Genomic DNA, 22,966 nt, shown 5'->3' with positions numbered 1-22,966 from the left:
TCTACTCTTCGTGGGTTGGGCACAAATTGGCTGCTACATTGGCTTATATCAGCAATTGTACTTTAAAAGTATTCCCCTGGTTGTTAAGTGCTTTGAGACATCCTGTGATCATGATGATACAATATAAATACAGATTATTTCTGTAATCTATATTTTGAAGCTGCTGAGAAGCAAATATAGACTAAAATATTTGTTCTATATCTTCACTGGAATGAAGGTATCTTCAGTTTGTTGCTTGTATCAAAATTGTAACCGAGTCCTTTATGTATAAAGGACTGGTTTACAATATTGTTATAAGCAAAAGATGTAGGAAATGTACTCTCTAAGTGTGCACATTGGTATGCCCTGTTCATTTGAAAGGCATACAGCAGCTTCTCTCCAATGTTTGGGATATATTTTCATCTTGGCTGCCGCTGGCATGTGAACATTGTCATCCATCATGATCTTTCCCTTTGCTATTGTGCATCATCCACTCTTCCACCATTTAGGGTGGTTTGTGTGGGCTGCTAGTGGTTGCTTGAATATGAATGATCTTTCTACATAATGGGTGCTTTTACAGAAGCACAATTAGTATTTCTGCAAATAAAGGCAAAAGTAGAACTGCTAGTCATCGTATCCACAGTGGATGAATAACGCAAATATATAATGGTTTTGCTTCTAGAGTCAATTGAGAACTGACTGCTGCACACTTGCGTACACTCTCAAGGCATAGGTACCATTAGATTCTACATGTGCAAACCGATTAGTTCACTTGACAAACATACACTGAAGTGCTGGCACAGCTAAGCTTAACATCCCTGCCCAACAGTAACCTGTGGCCATTGACTTGTTGCTATTGGAACATGGGGCAAGTCCTAAGGGAAGTGTAAAAGGAAGTGTTAAAGAGGATGCACCAACTAACATGTGAAGGCAAGTGAAATGACTTAAACATATATTTAGTGCGTGATTGGTGTACATGTCATGGAATATCAAAGGACGTCAATTGAATTAAAGGTATAATTACAGGAGTCAGTGAGTCTAAAGGAACTTTAAGACAGCAAGGTGCACAATTAATCTCTACTTGGCACTTGGGCCCTCTCATCAAAAGAAGTGAATAAAACTACAGGTATATTTTGTCTGTGAACAGTATTCCAGCATTTTGAAAGCATTCTGAATCTGCCAAGTTTAAATCATTTTCCATAAGTGGTCAAATTAAGTATTAAATAAAAAAGATTTCTATATATTACTATTTGGTGTGTGATGCTTCAAGTAGAGAATGCAGTCAATACATCTTCATATCATCTGCCTTTATATAAAGAATCTTACTCTCTCAATGATTCTTTTTCAATTTCATAAAAAGGATGAGTTCCTTTAAACTTTTACTAGCGTGTAACTATATTGTGACAGGCTCTATAAAAGTCAGACAGCCAAAAATTCATTCTTGTCAGGAATAGAAACAAAAGGAAGATTTATGAATAGTAAACTGGTAAAACGTTTTACAGGGTGTGACTGAATAATTGTTGTTCATTACCTGAATAAGATTTATTATAATGAACCTAACATCCAGCCAGAGCCATTGTCCAATAACGCAGTGATGTATAATAACCAGAGACTAGGAACTGCATGTCCAGAACTGGAAGTCCTGTTTGACTAATTAATTGGATCAGACATGTCCTTGAGCAGTGCCTTAGCAAGCGATGCAAAGCTTATGTGAGCATTCAATATTAATTGATTGCTGAAACACAGGCACCTTTTTGGTACTGACCAGTCTGGACAAAATGCTTCCTTCTCGGCAAAAAACTGTATTATCAGTTTGCACAATACGTTTCTTCAAAGGTCCAGTTTCACCCTTTTTACAGCCATTGATCGATTTACATACACAACTTATTTTTCACAAAAGGCTGCAACAAGAATTAACACTATGAAGTCTCTCCATCCTTCTGATGTAATCATGCAATAAATCCAGTGAAACTGTGCCAAGAAGGCCAGATATTAGGCTGGGAACCAGACACAAGGTAGGGTAAGTGAGACGAGTGGCTATGCATTAGGGACACCTGTATAAACTGACCATATCTCTGCAACTAAAATATACCAGGTGTAGCCACAGTGATATGACTGAGGTCAGGCTCCTAGCCTGCCTGCCCATGTAAGCAATGTGGGCGCACTAAAGGGCCACCAAGTGCTGCAAACCTTACGCCCCCACTGCTACCCCCACCCCCTACCGCCCTCCCCCAACCCCTTGGCACGAGTCCACCATGATTTTATTGGGCTGCGGAGCAGTTGGACTGCACATGTTGTACAATCTCCTCGCCAACGCTGGCCATGTAGCAGTCACTGCTGGAGGTGTTCACAGCCCCTTGCAATTTCAGCATCCTGGTTTGGACCAGTGTCCCCCATGTCACAGATTGACAGGGCAGCCATGCAGCGCACTCATCTCAGGCCATCCAAGGAGGCTCACATCTACCACTTATTGCAAGACTTGGTGCCAAGGGGACATGGGCTTTAAACTAAATGTGGGGGGAAGGTTCATTTGTATGGAAATATAAAAAATCAAAGTTTAAGGAAAGGGTAAGAATGCAGGTTAGTGACGACGCTGATTGCTATCAAAAAGTGAAAGGAAGAGACAGAGTGTGTGAACGCCATATTGCACCAAAGAATCATATAAGAGTAGGGAAAATTGACAATAGGGCAAACTTAAAGGCTTTGTATCCGAATGTGCATAGCATTCGTAATAAAACTAATGAGTTAACAGTGCAAATAGAGACAAAGAGGTATGATTTGGTGGTGATTACTGAGATGTGGTTACATAGAGAATAGGTATGGGAGTTGAATATCCAAGGGCACTCAGTGTTTCAGAAGAATAGGCAGGAAAGAAAAGGAGGTGGTGTAGCTTTGTTAGTAAAGGAAGGGATCAGTGCTATAGTGAGGAATGATATAGGCACTGGAGAGCAAGACGTAGAGTCAGCCTGTGTAGAAATAAGAAATAGCTAGGGAAAGAAGTCCCTGGTGGGAATAATCTATAGGTCCCCAAACAGTAGTTTAGCAGTAGAGCATAGTATAAACCTGGAAATACTGGGAGCATGTAAGAAAGGCACAGCAATAATCATGGGTGATTTTAATATGCATATAGACTGGACTAATCAAATTGGCAAGGGTAGCCTTGAGGCGGAGTTCATAGAGTGCATTAGAGATTGTTTCTTGGACCAATATGTTGTAAAACCAACCATGGAGCAGGCTATTCTGGAATTGTGCAACGAGATGGGATTAAATAATGATCTTATAGTAAAGGATACTCTAGGGAAGAGTGATCATAGCATGATAGAATTTCAAGTTCATTTTGAGAGTGCAAAACTTGAATCCCACATGAGTGTTCTGGAGTTAAAAACCGGCATAAGGACAGATTTGGCCCTAGTGGGCTGGGCAGGAATACTACAAGGTAGGACAGTTGATGAACAGTGGCAGATATTTAAGGAGATATTCAATTCCTCCCAAGTAAAATATACCCCAATGAGGAAGAAAGATGGTAAGAGGGGGAAAAAGCATCCACGGCTAAGCAAGAAAGTTAAAGATAACTTACAGGCAAAAACTAAGGCATGCCAAATTCCAAAGGTCAATGTAAAAAGTGATAGCAAAAGCTTCTGCAAGTTTGTAAAAGGAAAGAGAGTAGCTAAAGTGAATGTTGGTCCCTTGGAGGATGAGACTGGGGAGTTAATAGTGGGGAAAGCAGAAATGGCAGTGATGCTTAATCAATATTTTGCCTCAGTTTTCACAGTAGAGGACACTAGTATCACCCCAATAGTAAGAGGTGGTGGAGAGGATATAGAGAAGGAAGAACTTCGAACAATCACCATCACTAGAGGAAAAACACTGAGCAAACTATTGGGATTAAAGGGTGACAAGTCCCCAGGACCTGATGGCCTACATTCCAGGTCTTAAAGGAAGTGGCAGCAGAGATAGCAGATGCACTGGCTATAATATTCCAAAATCCCCTGGATTCTGGAAAGGTTCCAGTAGATTGGAAAAATGCTAATATAACACCCTTATTCAAAAAAGGGAGGGGGAGGCAGAAAATAGGAAACTATAGACCAGTTAGTTTAATGTCTGTTGTTGGGAAATTGTTGGAATCTATTATTAAGGAAGTAGTAATGGGGCATTTGGAAAGTCAAAATGCAGTCCATCAGAGAGAGCATGGTTTTATGAAGAATAAATCATGTTTAACTAATTTTCTAGAGTCCTTTGAAGATGTGACAAGCAAAGTGGATAATGGGGATCCTGTAGATGTAGTATATCTGGACTTCCAGAAGACCTTTGATAAGGTGCCGCACAAAAGATTAATGTACAAAATAAGATCACACGGAGTTAGGGGTAATATATTAGCTTGGATAGAGGATTGGCTAATCAACAGAAAGCAGAGAGTCGGGATAAATGGGTCTTTTTCTGGATGGCAAGCTGTAACTAGTGGAGTGCCACAGGGTTTGATCCTTGGGCCCCAGCTATTTACAATCCATATTAATGACTTGGATTCAGGGATAGAAGGTACCTTGGTTAAATTTACAGATGACACAAAAATAGGTGGGAAAGTAAGTTGCAAGGAAGAAATAAGAAATTTACAAATGGATATGGACAGGTTAGGTGGATGGGTCAAAATTTGGCAGATGGAGTTTAATGTGGATAAGTGTGAGGTTATCCATTTTGGTCGGAAGAATAAAAAGGCAACTTATTATTTAAATGGAGAGAAGCTTCAGAATGCAGAGGGATCTGGGTGTCCCCGTGCATGAATCGCTGAAAGCTAGTATGCAGGTACAGCAGGTAATAAGGAAGGCAAATGGAATTTTGGCATTTATTGCAAAAGGAATAGAGTATAAAAATAGGCAAGTATTATTGGAACTGTACAAGGCATTGGTGAGACCTCACCTGAAGTACTGTACACAGTTTTGGTCCTCTTACTTGAGGAAGGATGTTGTTGCATTGGAGGCGGTTCAGAGGAGGTTCACCAGATTGATTCCAGAGATGTGGGGCTTCTCTTATGAGGAGAGATTGAGCAGTTTAGGCCTATACTTGTGAGAGTTTAGAAGGATGAGATGAGATCTAATTGAGGTATATAAGATGCTAAAGGGGATAGACAAAGTAGACGTGGAGCAGATGTTTCCCCTTCTGGGGCATTCTAGAATGAGAGGCCATAGTTTTAGGCTAAGGGGTGGTAGATTTAAATCAGAGATGAGGAGGAATTACTTTTCTCAAAGGGTCGTGAATCTGTGGAATTCACTACCTCAGAGTGTAGTAGATGCCAAGATGCTGAATAAATTTAAGGAGGAGATTTTTAATTAGTAATGTGTTGAAGGGTAATGGAGAGAGGCAGGAAATTAGAGTTGAGGTCAAAATGAGATCAGCCATGATCGTAATGAATGGCGGAGCAGGCTTGAGGGGCTGAATTGCCAATACCTGCTCCTAGTTCTTATGTTCTTATGTTCTGGCATCCCTCCATCTGTCTGTGACCTTTCATTCCTGTTGTGAGCCAGCTTGTCCTGCATGGATAGAGATGGGGAGAGTGTATCAGGACACCTGCCGGGCCAGATGATAAGTATGCCTGGCCTGTGTGGGCGGTAAGTGGTTCAAGAGATGGGATGAGGACAGTGACGGTGTGTTTGAGAGTGAATGGTGATGTGACCTGCACTGGCAGCAAGTGAGAACCCTGTGGGTGTGTGATGGGTTTGTGAGTGTGTGAGCTGGGAGTGATGAAAGGAGTGACTTACCCTGGTGGAATAGAGCAGACTATTCACCCTTTTGCGGCATTGGATGGCTGTCCTCCTCTGCAGGGTATTTGCGCTGACCACTGCTGCCACCACCTCCCAAGCCAGGTTGGTGACATTGCTACCCACCCTGCGGCCAGAGCTGGGGTGGAGCACATCTCGTTGGGCCTCCACAGCATCCAGCAGTCACTCGAGGGACCTGTCGTTGAAGCGGGGAACTACAGTCTTTTTGCCTTTGCTAGCCATGTCTCCTGCTGTGGTGGTGAGCTGGTGGTGATGAGCGCTTTGCTGGCGGCTGCCTTTTAAAGATGGCGGCCAACATGATACAAAAGGGGGGTGAGGGTGAGTGGGCGAGTGACAGCCCGCCCGCCATGGAAATGGCATGTTTCCCAGGAATGCATAAATAATGAGGCGGGCTCGTGAAGAAAGGGTGTGAAAACTCACCATTTTCGTTGACAGGTAGGACTCCATTTTACCTGCCTGCTATAGCACTTAGTGCAATTCTGGGAAAATTCCACCCAATGAGTCCACAGACTCTTGACTGCAGTGGTTAGGGCAATTTGGTCAGTTGCTCAGCAGAAGCGCACGGAGGATTCGTCATTGGATTGACCACCAAAATGGACTTCAGTTCGCAGGGAAGCTAAGCAACAGGCATTATCGTGAGTATGCACTATTGCTCAGTGGTTTAATACACGGGTATCCCCTTTGGTGAAAATTCATCCAAGTTGTTGTGTTGTTGATATCCAGAGTAAAAACAAAAGAATCTTTAGACCAGGTGGAGGCTCTTACAATAAGCCTGAGCCTCCTGAGCCACTGGTGCTCAGACATCACCAGGAAGACTTGTGCTGAGGGTGCCACTTCCTGTGACATGGAAAGCAGTGCTCATCCCCTCACTACTGTGGAACTGGAGGTGGTTAAGGAGGAGGCTGCTGCTGCAGCTGTACAGCTGCTGTTCCTGCTCCTGATGCAGTTGGTATGGCTGCTGCTGCTGCTGTTCCTGATGCAGCTGGTACTGCCCCTGCTCCTGATGCAACTGGTATTGCTGCTGCTTCTGCTGCTCCTGGTGCAGTTGGTACTGCTGCTGCTCCTGCTCCTGGTGCAGTTGGTACTGTTGCTGCTCCAGATGCAGTTGGTACTGCTGCTGCTGCTCCTAATGCTGCTGCTCTGGCTTCTGATGCAGCTAGTACTGGCTCTGCTCCTAATACAGTTTGTACAGCTGCTGCTCCTGCTCCTGGTGCAGTTGGTATTGCTGCTGTTCCGGCTCCTGGTGCAGTTGGTACTGCTGCTGTTCTGGCTCCTGGTGCAGTTGGTACTGCTGCTGTTCTGGCTCCTGGTGCATTTGGTACTGCTGCTGTTCCGGCTCCTGGTGCAGTTGGTACTGCTGCTGCTCCTGCTCCTGGTGCAGTTGGTACTGCTGCTGCTCCTGCTCCTGGTGCAGTTGGTACTCCTGCTGCTCTGTTCCTGGTGCAATTGGTACTGCTGCTGCTCTACTCCTGGTGCAGTTGGTACTGCTGCTGCTCTGCTCCTGGTGCAGTTGGTACTGCTGCTCCTCTGGCTCCTGGTGCAGTTGGTACTGCTGCTGTTCTGGCTCCTGGTGCAGTTGGTACTGCTGCTGCTCCGGCTCCTGGTGCAGTTAGTACAGCTGCTGTTCTGGCTCCTGATGCAGTTGGTACTGCTGCTGCTCCTGCTCCTGATGCAGTTGGTACTGCTGCTGCTCTTGGTGCAGTTGGTACTGCTGCTGTTCTGGCTCCTGGTGCAGTTGGTACTGCTGCTGCTCCTGCTCCTGGTGCAGTTGGTACTGCTGCTGCTCCTGCTCCTGGTGCAGGTGGTACTGCTGCTGCTCCTGCTCCTGGTGCAGTTGGTACTGTTGCTGCTCCAGATGCAGTTGGTACTGCTGCTGCTGCTCCTAATGCTGCTGCTCTGGCTTCTGATGCAGCTAGTACTGGCTCTGCTCCTAATACAGTTTGTACAGCTGTTGCTCCTGCTCCTGGTGCAGTTGGTATTGCTGCTGTTCCGGCTCCTGGTGCAGTTGGTACTGCTGCTGTTCTGGCTCCTGGTGCAGTTGGTACTGCTGCTGTTCTGGCTCCTGGTGCATTTGGTACTGCTGCTGTTCTGGCTCCTGGTGCAGTTGGTACTGCTGCTGCTCCTGCTCCTGGTGCAGTTGGTACTGCTGCTGCTCCTGCTCCTGGTGCAGTTGGTACTCCTGCTGCTCTGTTCCTGGTGCAGTTGGTACTGCTGCTGCTCTGCTCCTGGTGCAGTTGGTACTACTGCTCCTCTGGCTCCTGGTGCAGTTGGTACTGCTGCTGTTCTGGCTCCTGATGCAGTTGGTACTGCTGCTGCTCCTGCTCCTGATGCAGTTGGTACTGCTGCTGCTCCTGGTGCAGTTGGTACTGCTGCTGTTCTGGCTCCTGGTGCTGTTGGTACTGCTGCTGCTCCTGGTGCAGTTGGTACTGCTGCTGCTCCTGCTCCTGGTGCAGTTGGTACTGCTGCTGCTCCTGCTCCTGGTGCAGTTGGTACTGCTGCTGCTCCTGCTCCTGGTGCAGGTGGTACTGCTGCTGCTCCTGCTCCTGGTGCAGTTGGTACTGCTGCTGTTCTGGCTCCTGGTGCAGTTGGTACTGCTGCTGCTCCTGCTCCTGGTGCAGTTGGTACTGCTGCTGCTCCTGCTCCTGATGCAGTTGGTACTGCTGCTGCTCTGCTCCTAGTGCATTTGGTACTGTTGCTGCTCCTGCTCCTGATGCAGCTGGTACCGTTGCTGGTCCGTTATCTGTTGCAGCTGGTACTGTTGCTGCTCTGGCTGCTGATGCAGCTGCTACTGCTCCTGGTGCAGCTGATATTGCTGCTGCCATGCCTCATTTTTCTCAATGTCAGAGGTCTATCCTAAAGCTGCATAAGTGGCACCCAATGCTGAACTGCTGTTTGGCAGATGGAAGATGTATATTAGCTGCACAAAACTCCATTGTAGTGGAACTTATCTCCAAATAGTAAAAGCACACTCTCAGAACAAGTACTATTGCCTTTCAAGTGGACAAGGGAGCAAATGGGAGGGCCGAGCATGGATTTTTGCCTGTCATTTGTTCTGCTGATAAGTTTAAAATTCTAACCTGAATGTGGAATCAGAAAGCAAGAGTGATCTAGGCCACCATTGCTAGTCTTGTCACTTCCCACTTCAAACCTTCTGCAAATATTCTGTGGCTGCTTCTCTATATCTGTCATGCCTTCCGCCCATGTTCATTATCTTTTGATCTTCTTTCATAATGATTCAGATAAGCATTGGTGTTATGCCAATGTTTTCAATTCCATAGAAAGCAATCTGGCTCCTCCCAGTGCTGCAGGACACTATAAGAATTAAGTCTAACCAGAAGTAGAGTTACACCATAGTTTAGGCAGGTATAAGTGACAATGGATTAGGTTGCAGGAAGCAGTGTTTGAGGTGGGCATTGGGAGGTCATGAGGAAGGTTTGAAATGTATATCAAGCAAATGGTTTATGAACAACAGTTGGTTTTGTGTACAGTATTAGTCCAGTGATCTTGAATTGTAAAATATGGAAAATTAACAGCAAAGCACTGGGAGAGACTGCTCTCAAGTGACTCTTGGTGGTCTCAATATGATCTCTGAACAGAGAAATGGTATTGCTTTAAGAGTCATCTCACACAACACTAACTTACTGGGTCAGTCCTGAGCAACTTGATGATGGAGATAAGGTTGTGCTTTGGGCATAATTAGGAAGTTGGGCCCAAAATGTGCTTGAACGTTTATGGTTCGCTTGCAGTTCAAGTTCCCTCTAAAATTAATTTCCACACTTAAAATCTCTCACGAACCAGCCAAGTCGGTTATCAAGGAAAAGCTGATTTCTTTCTTTGTAATAAAAAGTATAAACTGATATAAGAGGGAGGGGTAGCCTGCTGCAATTTTATTAATATCGCTGAATATTGTTTCATCACAAAAAACCCATCTTTAATAAGATTGTCCTCCACCTGTGAGCAACCTGATTTTAAATCAATGAAGAAGGTTTAACAATACTATACTGAACCATTTACAAGCTTCACTGGTGTAACATTAGTCAATTTCTTAGTAAATTAAACAATTTTTAAAATGCAGACTTTTAAGTTGTGTCTGCCAATTCCTGCGTGCCAAAAAAGCGAGTTCAATTTAGAGATCATCCTTGAACATCCACAAGGAGGCGCAAAAGCTGTCCTTGTTATTTCTATCTGGGGGCGGGGCCAGCTTTATGAGCGGTACAGGCTTTGGGTGAAATGATTTTTAACCCAGTGTTAAATATTGCAAAAAAACTTGATTTACCCTCGATGCAATTTGCATTTAAAATTCCCTGAGCTCTTGCACTGGTTTGGACAATTTCACCTGGATTTCACTGAAAAAACTAGTGGGAACTCTACCCTAGTGCATTTAGTCAATATCTGAGTATGCTCAGACACAAACTCAGATGTAGCGGGAGTAAAAGCAGTAACAAAAAACAAGCTGCCATGCACTGTGACATAATGACTTAAAGTATACAGAAGGAGCATCAACTCACAGCTTTAATTACCAAGGAGTCTCTTTCCTAACTGTTTCGGTGTCACAAATCTGAGACTTTAACTTTATTAGCTTTCTAACTGCAATGAATCTCCTCCCTGTTTAAGCTAATAATTATAAAGATCTGTTCTGGCCTGAAAGCTTGCACTACATAGATCCTGTTAGAAGCCATCAAGCCCTTTTTTTGGAAATATAACATAAGTATGATTTACAAAAAAAAATCTAAACAAATACTTTGGCTGAGAATTTTCTAGCCCCTGTTGTGGCGAGATCTGCTGCACAAGGTTCGGTGGCCAGGCCAAAAATCCATTAACATTTGGCAGGACTGGGTGATCCCGGTAGCAGGCAGGGCACAAAAATCCCACCCTTTGTGTCTGTTTTCACAGAGGAAGACAGAAAGAAACCTCCCAGAAATACTAGAGAACCAAGGCTTTAATGAGAATGAAGAGCTGAAAGAAATTATTATTAGTAAGAAAGTGTTACTGGAGAAATTAACGGGACTGATAGTTGATAAAATCGTCTGACCTACTTCCCAGAGTGTTGAAAGAGGTGGCTGTAGAAATAATGGATGCATTGGTGACCATCTTCCATGATTCTGGAATGGTTCCTGAAGATTGGAAGGGAGCAATTGTAACCCCATTATTTAAGAAAGGGGGGGAGAGAAAACCAGGAATGCTGGAAACTATTGTAAAGGATGTGATAACTCGATACTTTGGAAATAATGGTAGGATTGGGCAGAGTCAACATGGATTTATGAAAGGAAATTCATGTTTCACCTGGAGTTTTTTGAGGATGTTACTTGTAGCATAGAAAAAGGCAAACCAGTGGATGTGGTGTATTTGGATTTTCAGAAGGCTTTCAATAAGGCCCCACACAAGAGCTTAGTAAACACAAAGACATGGGATTGGGGGTATTATATTGGCATGGTTTGAGAATTGGTTAATGGACAGAAAACAGAGATTAGGAATAAATGGCTCATTCTCAGGTTGCCAGGCTCTGACTAGTGGGGTACCGCAAGCATTAGTGCAAGGGCCCCAGCTACTCACAATCTATATTACTGATTTGGATGTGCGGGCCAGATGTAATATTTCCAAGTTTGTTGATGACACAAAACTATGAGAGTTGTGAGAAGGATGCAAAGAGGCTTCAAGGGGTTTTAGACAGGCTAAGTGAGCAGGCAAGAATATGGCAGATGGAATATAATGTGAAAAAAATGTGAAGTTACCCACTTTGGTTTGAAAAACAGAAATGCAGAGTAATTTTTAAATGGTGAGAGATTGGGAAGTGTTGATATCCAGAGGTACCTAGGTGTCCTTGTTCATGAGTCACTGAAAGCTAGCATGCAGGTGTAGCAAGAAATTAAGGAGGCAAATGGTATGTTGGCCTTTATTATAAGAGGATGTGAGTACAGGAGTAAAGATGTCTTGCTCCAATTGTATAGAGCCTTGTGAGAACATACCTGGAGTATAGTTTTGGACTCTTTACCTAAGGAAGGATATACTTGCCATGGAGGGAATGCAACAAAGGTTCACCAGGCTGATTCCTGGGCTGGCAGCATTGTCCCATGAGGAGTGATTGAGGATACTAGGCCTGTATTCTCTAGAGTTTAGAAGAATGAGAATCAATCTCATTGAAACATAGAAAATCGTTACAGTGCTCGACAAGGCAGGAAGGACGTTTCCCCTAACTGGCGGGAGGGTCTAGAACCATGGTACACAGTCTCAGAATAAGGGGCAGGCCATTTAGTACTGAGATGAGGAGGAATTTCTTCAGTCAAAGTGTGCTAAGTCTTTGGAATTGTCTACCCAGAGGGCTGTGGAGACTCAGTCATTGAGTGTGTTCAAGTCAGAGTTTGAGAGTTTTTAGATGATAAAGACATCAAAGGATGTGAGTGTGGGAAAATGGCAGTGAGGTAGAAGATCAGCCATGATCTAATTGAATGGCAGAGCAGATTTGAGGGGCCGAATGGCCTACTCTTGCTCCTGTTTCCTATGTTCCTATGTTCAGCACTATATATAACCAATGTAAAGTGACATGCTATCCTAGTCTTTGTGAAATGTGTTCCTTGTGTCTGGTTCTAAGTTGTAATTACCAAACTGGGGATGTCATTAATGCAGACTCAAAATCAAATTGCTGAATTGTTGCTGGGACCTGAAGAAAATTTAACTTTGAAGTTCAGGCCACATTCCAAAATGGTGTCTTTTTTGCTGAAGGAGGCATTGGGACCTATATTTTTTGGTGCCCAAAACAAGGGGGCAATTCCAGTGACAATGATGACAGCCTGCAGGAACAGAGAGGCTGGTGGATCAAACAAAAGTTGTTCTTGGGCCTCATTGTAATAATTCAGGACAGTTGCAGGTACCTAATAATTAATGACTTCTGGCCTGTCATTCAGCCAATGTCATGGCTATTTAGGTCCATAGGCAGACCTGTGCCTCCTATGAACTGAAACTAAATCTGAATATGGATACTGAGGACTACCATTACAGCCAAGCGTCCACCATGACCCTACGGTCGGTTTGTTTATTCATCCTGTCATTGTTCTCATACACAGAGGTCACAAGTACCTTGAACCTGTTGGGAAAATGAAGATGGTTAGTCTTGTACGACAGCAATGTTTCAGGGTCTCTTGCAATTCAAAGGCGGAAATCCAATCTCCACTTGCGAGATCCAGGTGAAATGGTGTTTGTGCCCTACAGCTACTGAATAAGAAATGGGAATGTTACCAATAAGCCAAAGACTGGCTACATATTTTATTTGAGCTCAAGGCACCTGATGCACTTAATTTGGAGATCACACTCTGGACCAGGGTAAACAGGAAATTGCTACATGTTTAAACGGGCAAGCATTGTCAAAATAGTTTCTGCTATATCAGTGTTCAGGGAAGATTTGTCAGTGTGAAGTGCCCCTAGGTTCCCAGATGCAGCATTAGAAATACTGTTACAGGATGTGAGGCTGAGGAGAGAGGCCTTCTGCATATGTGGTCAGGCAGTGCAAAAACAAAAATGACAGAAGGGTGGGAATGAGCAATATTATGTTCATTATCACCCTGTTTCCACCAGGCCACTGGAGTTCAAATTTCCAGAGAGAGAGAGAGAGGAAGAGTGAGAGAGAAAAAGTAAGTTACAAGAGATGGCAGTCACTAAACCTCTGACCTTTCACTTCCTTCATGGAATTAGTTCTTCAGCTCTGGGGAGGCAATGTTGAGTGTCAGAGATGGGGATGTAAAAGGGGAATGCGCCAGTTGCAGATCTATACTTCTACTTCTATTTTGTGTTATTGTACCCCACATAATACCAATTCCATATTCCCTGTATGTGTTAATTGAGACAAGGTCAACATTTATATACTGACAGGAAGGGCTTAATAAGAGTCTGTAGGAAGAGATGAGAAAGGAATGTTAGCAAACAGTTGTGGTGCCTGATAGTCCGGCTAGTGGAAGGGAGTGTGAAACATGGATAGTTTGCTGTGAATTGGATTAAGGAGAGATAAGAGAGTGAAGGTCATGTCTGACAGCTGTGGTTACTCATGTAGAATGAGCAATGGACAGAGATTGATATCATTGCACAGACACTTTAAGAGAACATCATTTGACATAGTGATGTGTTAGGTAAACAAAATCACGTATTCATTAGATAGGATGCATTGATATAGTAGTGTCACGTTAAGGAGATGTGCTATCCTTAAAAAGAAATGGTGCATCAAAGTCTCCTTAGAGGTTTTTAATTAATCCTGCTTAGGTTAATATGAGCAGTCAGGCCCTATGTACAGGCCCCATGACAGAGACCTCTGTGCTTCTTCCATTAATGTTCATACAGGTGACAATCTCTGGTATCATACAGGCCTTGAGTGTCAGATTAAAGAGGACTGTTGTTTAAGGCTTCCAAAGCATTCAGGACCGGACTGCATACAAGTATGACAATGATGCCACTGGAACCATCAGAGCTGCCTTTTTGTAGATAAGAGCTGAGCCAATGGTTGGTTCTAGTGTCATGGCATCAGTGAGGTGATGTGTGTCCTCTCTCTCTGGATAACAGCACGTGTGATATTGAACACAAGGACATGCTGCTCATGCAGTGGCAGAGTTGCCATAACAGCAAGTCTAGCCTCAGTATCTACTGTGAAATGAGAATGCTTCAGTTTGAGACATTCCAAAATGCTTCATTACTCTTACCATTAAAGCAGCACCATAGAAAAGCAGTAGAGTGAAGCTAAAAGAACATATTTTACACAGTGGCATCAACAGATAATATTGTGGTAAGAAGCGTAATGTTGCTTATCAAAATTACGGTTGCATTAAAGTAACACAAAGGTTTTAAAGTTTCTTGCAGTATGTGCATAACTTTGTGCTTGCTAAAATTTTAAAAAATTGTTCTTCTGATATATCTAACACTGACCAGTCTGCATTCATTGCATATCTCTTTTTGCCCAATAGTGTGGAAGCCTCCTTCTACAATGAACGACTTGCTCGGCTACCTCAATGGCTTGAAGAGTCAACCACTTAACATGGTAAAAAATATATAGGTCAGACAGGGTAGGGGCAATTTCTTTTCCCTGAAGGAGATTACTGAACCAATTTGGTTCTTCCAGCAACCTAGTCCAACAATGACCAGCTTTATTGAATTCAATTTCTCAACTTACGATAGTTAGATTTGAACCTATGACCTCTGGCATGCATCCACGACATAGTTAACGCATCTGTGCTATTGATGTCCCAGTAGTAGACTTGAATACATTAAAGTTAGGGACAAAAAGTTGAGCACACAACCTAGACTGAAACTGTAGTGCTACACCTTCCAAACCTGCAACCTCTACCATCTAGAAGGACAAGGGCAGCATGGGAACACCTCCACCTGGAAGTTCCCCTCCAAGCCACTCACCATCCTGGCTTGGAAATATAGCGCCATTTCTTCACTGTCGCTGGGTCAAAATCCTGGAACTCCCTCCCTAACAGCAGTGTGAGTGTACCCACACCAAATGGACTGCAGCAGTTCAAGAAGGCAGCTCACCATCACCTTCTCAAGGGCAATTAGGGATGGGCAATAAATGCTGGCCTAGCCAGCGACACCAATACCCTGTGAACAAATAAAAAGGAGTGCTGCCCTGTTGGAGATGCCATCTTTTGCCATGATGTTAAACACAGGCCTCTCCTGCCTTCTCAGGTGGATATAAAAGATCCTATGGCATCATTTCAAAGAAGAGCAGGAGAGTTCTCCCACTGCCCTAGCCGACATTTATCTTTCAGCTAATATCACTAATAAACAGTTTAACTGGTCATTCTGATATTACTGTCTGAAGGAGCTTGCTGTGTGTAAATTAGCTGCCCCATTTCTTACATTACAACTGTGACATAGAGTGCTTCATAGGCTGTAAAGCACTTTGGGATGTCATGAAAGATGCCATATAAATGCAAATTCTTTCTGTAACAGCCACTAGCTTTGAAATATCCTGCAGTAGAGCAGTTTGCAGCATAATACAGTGACGACTACCTTGGTTAAGTGAATACTTCATGGGCACTGCTTCTGTGATGAAAGGGTGTACATGTTTCTCTGAATGTACATTCTGCTGTGGTATTACCAGTGGATGGGCCTCCATTGACATCTGACCAGAATAGAATCCTTCCATTGATCTTAAACTTCATGTATAAAGCAAAGATTATGGGGTATTCCCAACCAGAAACTCACTGTTACTTGTCTTAATTGGAAGGGCTGCGGTGAGTGAAGAGAGGGCAAAGGAAGATGTCAATAATAGTTGCCACATCTGACAATTGAAAAATCTTTTGGAAAAATGAGCTAGAAGGAAGAAACTGATACTATCAATGTTGATGCTTGGTTCCTTGGTCATGTTCTACCTTATGGCTGCTGTACCTTCTCTTATGAATGAGGAAGATCCATTCAAGCCAGCAATATGACAATCATTTCACATGGGCATTGACACGCCAGTAGTTAATGCAAATGGTCAACAGTGCAATTATTTAAAGCAATTACATTTGTAGCTCTATTGGTTCTGACTCCAGAGATAATGGTTTTACTCTTTTACTTTCTTTATATCAGAGCAATTAGGGAAGGGCAACAAATGTTGCTTTTGCCAGCGACACCCACATTCAGAAAAGAATTTTAAAAAGGCCAGCAAACAGTCATAATGTGATATGAAGAGGTCTTACCCGTAATTTTGCCTGGAACCCTCAACATTACACCTAACGAAATAATGTTTCTGCTCTCATTAAGAGTGTTAATTGACAAATCATTTAGCCAGATACTTGTTGCAACTTGTCAGAATTTAATAATTTAGCAGGTTAAAAAATTGTCTCAGTGAAGCTCTGAAAAATCTATAAATTTTTGAAAATCAGATCTGTGGATTTCAGGGACTTTAGACATCTATGTTATAGGAAGAATTAGTTGCAATTTAAACCATGGATTTTTTTTACTAACTTACTATTCTCGCTTCCTGCTACAATTTCTGTATTTGAATACAATGTGAATTGTATTCACATTATTACATTAAAAATTGTAATGCCCTGTGGTAAAATATCTAAAATATTGATCATTCAAACGTCATTTGGATAGGGCTTTAGTTCCTAATATTATGGCTGAGTTAATTCATTGGCCCAGAACTTCCAATCTGGGTCAGAATCCCAATTTTCAACCCAGATCAGACAAAAGGTTACCTAATTACCTACCTACGATTATATGGTCAATGGATGGCCCTTCCAAACTCATGCAATATAACAATCTTGGCAGGGAGCAGAGGAGCGAATCACCGTAGAAGCCATTCCACTTTTTACGGCACGAGCTGCTATATTTTGAGAAGTAGAGAATTTAAATGTCCCAAAGCCACTTTGCAAAGCTATGGAGAGAAGGCAAGTGTGTAAGATAAGTATGCGAGGGATAGGGTGGCAGCTAAGTGGGTGAGGGGGTAGCTTTGCAGGTGGGTGGGTAAGGGTTTGGAGGGACAGGTGGATGGATGAGGGGGTAGATTGGCAGGTGGGTGAGGGGATAGGGTGGTAGGTGGGTGGATGAAGCAGAAGGGTGGCAGGTAAAGGAGTAGAGTGCGTCAGGGGGTAGTACGGTGGTGGGGGAATGTAAGAGTATGGGGGGGGTAGTTAGTCGGGTGATCAGGGTTGCAGTCTGATTGGGGATAGTCGGGTGTTTGGGGTGCAGTCAGGGGATAGTTGTGTCAGGGGTTTAGTCAGGTCAGGGTTGTTAGTCAGGTCATCAGGGGGTAGTTGGGGGTTAAGGAGGTTGTCAGGTCAAGTGGGTAGTCAGGGGATCCAGTGGAAAGCTAGGGGTTTAGGGGGAGTCAGTAATATCGTTACGTGCTTGAAATCAGGTCTTTTGTTAATAAATGCTTTAATTTAGATTTTAAAATTTCTAAAGGTGTTAGTGGACTCATTACTTCTGAATTCGGTGCACAAACCATCTCATAATAAATATAAATTGCAAAACTGTTGTGATAGCGTGGCCAAGTTTCCTTTGTGGATTTGGTCTGCCTGCCACACATCACCTGCCATGCTGTAACACTCACAGTTAGTTGCACAGTATGCAATGTTACAACAGGTAATTATTTCAAATTTCCAGCATCTGAAATTTTTTTCTTTCTATCTTTATAACTTACAATGCATTATCCAAGGAAATGATACATGTTATTTTTCTTCTTCCGAAACTTACTATCCACTTCCTTCCTACTTCCTTGTTTTTTGTGTATCAGACATCCTTAATTTCCATCCATTTCTCTCTTTCGCCCTTTTTCTCTCTACTTTGTGCTTGCCCCTTGTGTTTCACTGCCAGCTCAACGTCACCCTGCACCAAAGCGTGTAAAGTCCTAGTCCTTGAGTTTCTGTTTGCTGATGAAGCCGCACTGGCACCGCATACTGAAGTTCACTTGCAACAGCTTTTAGATCAGTTCTGTCAGGCCTGCAAGGAGTTTGGACTGAAATCAGCATCAGGAAGACCAAAGTTATGGGTAGGACATAAGGGACTCCCACTTCGATCAACATCAACAACCTCACTCTGGAGGTCATTGACAGCTTCACATACCTTGTGTCACCAATTACAAGCAACCAGTCCCTTCACGCTGAAATCAGCCCCAGGTTTGTCAAGGACACAACTATCATGTCAAGGCTGAGTAGCTGGGTCTGGATCAACAACAAACTAACTGAAAATACAAAGCTCTGCTTGTACCAGGCTTGTGTTCTCAGCATGGACAACTTCTGCAAGCCAAAAAAAGCAACTGAACAGCTTCCACCTCCACTGCCTCAAATGAATATTGGGCATTTCCTGGCAGGAGACACTACTGAATATGGAAGTACAACAGACTCAGGAACACTCAGCATGTTTTCCCTCCTGAGTTAGCGCAACTCTGCAACTCCATTGGCTGGGTCATGCGAGCTGAATGGATAACAGCCACATCCCCAAAGGCAATACCTATGGTGAGCTTGCTATTGGTAGAGGCCACAGGTCACCTATTTCTCTGATACAAGGATGTCTGTAAGTGAGGCCTCAAGTTGACCGGGTTCACATTTGATGCATATGAAGTCCTTGCTGCTGACCCGAGTGCCTGGAGGCAAGCAGTCAAGAAGAGCATGGAGAATGCAAAGGACAAAAGAAATGACCAGATGCCAGAAAAGAGGCCCTGCCAGAAGAGAAAAAACATCAGTCAACTTCTGACCAATGCTATTTATCTGTGCCAGCTATGGAAGGGACTGCCACTCACAAGTCGGCCTCCACAGCCACAACAGATGATGTTCAATCGAGAAATGATATTTGTGAAGGGATAAGAGCTTTCCATGATAGATAATGGGCCTGAACTTCCTTGGAGTGGCAATCAACGTTGTATTGTCACTCTGTGCTCAAACTTTTACCTGAATTTTTTTCAGATCCTATCTCACCTGAACTTCTGATTCAGGCCAGGCAAGTTCCAAGCAGCGCAGCACTTCCTCAAGGCCTAGCACAGAAGTTCAGTCGAGTTTTTTATGTCATTAGCTGCTGTAAACCAGGTAAGTTTACAGGTCCATTGAAATGTAAAGGCCCTTGATAGGCCAGGGAAAAAGCGCCTAAGGGAAGTGGATAGGGTTTGAGTGCTGGGCGAAAAAGACGGAAATTGGGGGCAGGAAATTTGAGGTTGGGGTGAATACGAGGCTGGAGGTCAGGTGTTTTGTGGGTCAGAGGTCAGGGGTCAGAGTTTGGGAGTCAGCGGTTGGGAGAGTCAGATGTCGGGTTGGGCCAGAGATGGAGAACTGGAGATCAGGTTGGGCCTTGGGGAAGGGCCAGTCCTCGGGGAGAGGAGTGTTGGGCCTTAGTGTAAGCAGACTGAGCCTCTTGCAGGTGGGAGGGGTCAGGACTCGGGTTGGGTTGGGCCTGCGGAAGGTGAGGTGGATGCGAGGGTGCCAGGGCTCAAGGCGGGGAGAGGGGAATCGGGCCTTGGGTCAGGCCCAGTCGAGTCTGTGGGTGTGTTGGTTGTGAGAGTTGGGCCTGCAGTGGGAGTGGAAGGAGTCCCCTGCGGGTGGTGAATCCTGTAGGGATGGTAGTTGGGAGGTTGGGAGAGTCCCCTGAGGGATCAGGGGTGCGGCTGGGAAGCTGGGAGGTTACGGCTAATTGCTGCCAATGATGAGACACTGAGGAAATTGGAGGAAAATTGAGTTGGGGTCAAGCATGCCGGTGAAGGACCGGTGGAAACCTAGCTCATGAAGAACCATTGTCATATGGCAAAGAAGAAATATATCTGGTATTTTGTGTTTCTGAAGACTTCCGTTCTTCCTTTTTAATTATCTTGAAGTGTGCTAGAGAAATGTGAACATTGTACTTCACATTCGATGTAGAAGATTGCTGGGCATGGAATAAATGCCAAATGTATTGTTGTTCTAATATTAACAGATACTGTAAAATATTAAAATTTCGCATTGAAACTTGAAGGTACTTCAAGTTTAATTTCTCAAATGCCTAACATGCTGTAAACAAACCTTAGAATATAAAACATGAATTATTCTATTCTGAAAAATTACTTTGAACAAGTTGAAGAGTTCAAGCTTTATCTTGTCTTTGTTATTTTATAGAAGAAAAAACAAATTCACTGTTCTAAAAATGATTTCCCTCGAGACTTTGAGTCTGGGTTAATTTCCTAAATATAAAATGCTGCTGGCATGTTCGCTGGATAGCAAATCTTGCTGTCAAATTCCTATGTACAGTTACAACCTAAGGATATTATCCTTCTGGATTTTATGCAAGATATTCCACTAAGATTAGTGCCATCAACCACACTCCTAAACGCACCTCATGTCCCCTGTAATCCAGAGTGTGCCTTAAATGTAACAAGACCCAGGTATCAGACAAATATCCCATGCCCATTATATGCCAATTTACTGGGATATCCTTTGTGCTGCCACCTGTTTCTCATCATTTTTGGTAGGCAGTTTTGAAAGTACACTTTTTCAGAGAGAGGTTTAGATTTTAAACCAACAGACAAGTAATTAAACTTAAAACATGTGAATAAACATTTAGGAATAAAATAACAGGAGGGATATTGAAGAAGGTTTGATGCGATCGATTTGGTAACCTGCATAATCTGTGGTAATGTGGTAAACAACATAGGAAAAATATTTTTTGAGATTTGTTAGTCACGCTCATGAGGATCACCTCAGAGATAGGAAATGTAATCTAATGCTTTGGGAAAGGAACAGAATGCACCAAGAAATTTGAGGACATAAATGAATAGCTTGGGGTAGAACAAGAGCCTTTACACTTTCAGAAATTATTGCTTCATTGTATGGAGACCAGGAGGGCATGTGAGAACAGGAAAGTTATTTTAACTGGCAACTTCATTCAATCTAATATAAGCCAGGAAGTCCAAATGGTTTAGACTCTAGAGTTATTAAGTGATGGGTGCATGGCACGGAATGTAAAGGAAGCATCAAGAGATAATGCTTAACCAGGCCTGATATGTGTAAGTTACCCAGACAGTGTATAGAAATGCCAAGCTTGAAGGACAGTGGCCACTAAGTGATTCAGTTCAACATTTTCTATGACCAATTGCAAAAGAGTCGATTTTTTAAAAAATCTGGGAATAAATTAATTATTAGTTGGGGTGGTTACTTTACAACACTTCAGTAAAAGACAATTGGAAAACATTTAAAGTTGTAGTGCTCCATATTAATGATAAATACACACCTCAATTCAACAACAACTTATATTTGCAAAGCGCCTTTAATGCAGTAAAACATCCCAATCTCACAGAAGTGTTATCTATCAAAATTTGATATTGTGCTACTTATTAGGACAAATGCCCAAAAACCTCATCAAAGAGACAGGTTTTAAGGAGCATAAGGATATGATTGAGCAGACTGTTAGCTCCAGATATAGCGATAAATCGTAGGTCAAAGACTGGGCAACAGGGAGAGTTAGGAATCTGAAATTGCAGTTATATTTCCAGAGATATTTTCCACAAAGAAGGAAGGGTTGGAAAGAGAAGGTGGCTGTGGGTGGAGAGGGATGCAAGGAAACCATCAGGGATATTCTTATCTATGATTGATGCAATGGGGTTGGCGAAATGGTAAGGTTGACCGAGATCCAGTTACCTCAGCATAAACAAAAATGATCCTAATGAATTAATAAACAAGTCAAAAGTTAAGTAAAGAGGAAATTACCTCTGTAAATCTTTCAGGAGTACTTGAAACTGGTCACTTTCTCCAAGTCTTCACCCATAATCTTTACACCTTCACTCTGATTCTCTTCCCTAGGCTTAAACTGAAGTCCATAAATTGGGTCTTTAGTTTACTGATCTTCGTACCCGTCTTTCAGTGCTTTTCTCCTGTTATCCAGGTACTCAACATGTTTCCTCCTCATCACCACCACATACCTCAATTCAAAGAGCACTAACCATGGCACTTCCTGTCCCCTGTCTACCGTATTCACTGCTCCCAATGTAGTCTCGTCTACACTGGAGACACTAAATGCAGACTGGGTGACCGCTTTCCTTCCACCACCAAGTTTCTTCTCCAGCCTTTATCCTCCCTGATGATCTTCCACACACTTCTTCACCAGTTTTCTTGATCAAATCTGCCACCGAGTTCCACCTGTCTTCCAAAGCGTCTGTCGTAACTTCTCCTATTTCTCTAATTAGCTGTCTCTCACTATCTGCTCTCTGAATTCCTCCTTCACTTGAGGACCTTTGAGCTTCTACCACCTGATGTTCTGTCCTCCTGTCAGCTGCTATTTTGTTTTCTTAACTTAAAAATGCATTTCTCTTAATACATTAAATTTTTAGATGTTCCACATTTGTCCCCCAGTTTCAAATATCGGTGATAATTGGAATTTATGCAGGTCTGCCCAAAAGAAAATGCCTTACACATGCTCACACAATAGAAAATGTTCTCCTCTTGTGCATATTTATCAAACACCTACCTTCATTCAGTATCCTACAGAAGTAAAGTGCTCATGATGATCAAAGAACACTCACCCTGCTTTTCATCTTACCATTTTATCAACAAACACACAAAGATTAAAGTATATGTGCACATACTGTGAACAGAATATGAGTATTAAAATCATATGCCCAATGACGTTGTGTGTGTTACTCATTTTTATTCATTAATCAGAAATGCAATTAGCCACATCTGGATTCTCAATTAACCACATGCAGCTAGTAGTTGATGTATTGACCAACAATGACTTGTCTATCCAGCTATCAAAGACAATATGAAATAGTTTGACCC

The sequence above is a fragment of the Carcharodon carcharias genome, chromosome 8 (assembly GCF_017639515.1).
Source record: "Carcharodon carcharias isolate sCarCar2 chromosome 8, sCarCar2.pri, whole genome shotgun sequence".
NCBI classification, from domain to species: Eukaryota; Metazoa; Chordata; class Chondrichthyes; order Lamniformes; family Lamnidae; genus Carcharodon; species Carcharodon carcharias.
Note: the sequence above shows the minus strand (reverse complement) of the source record.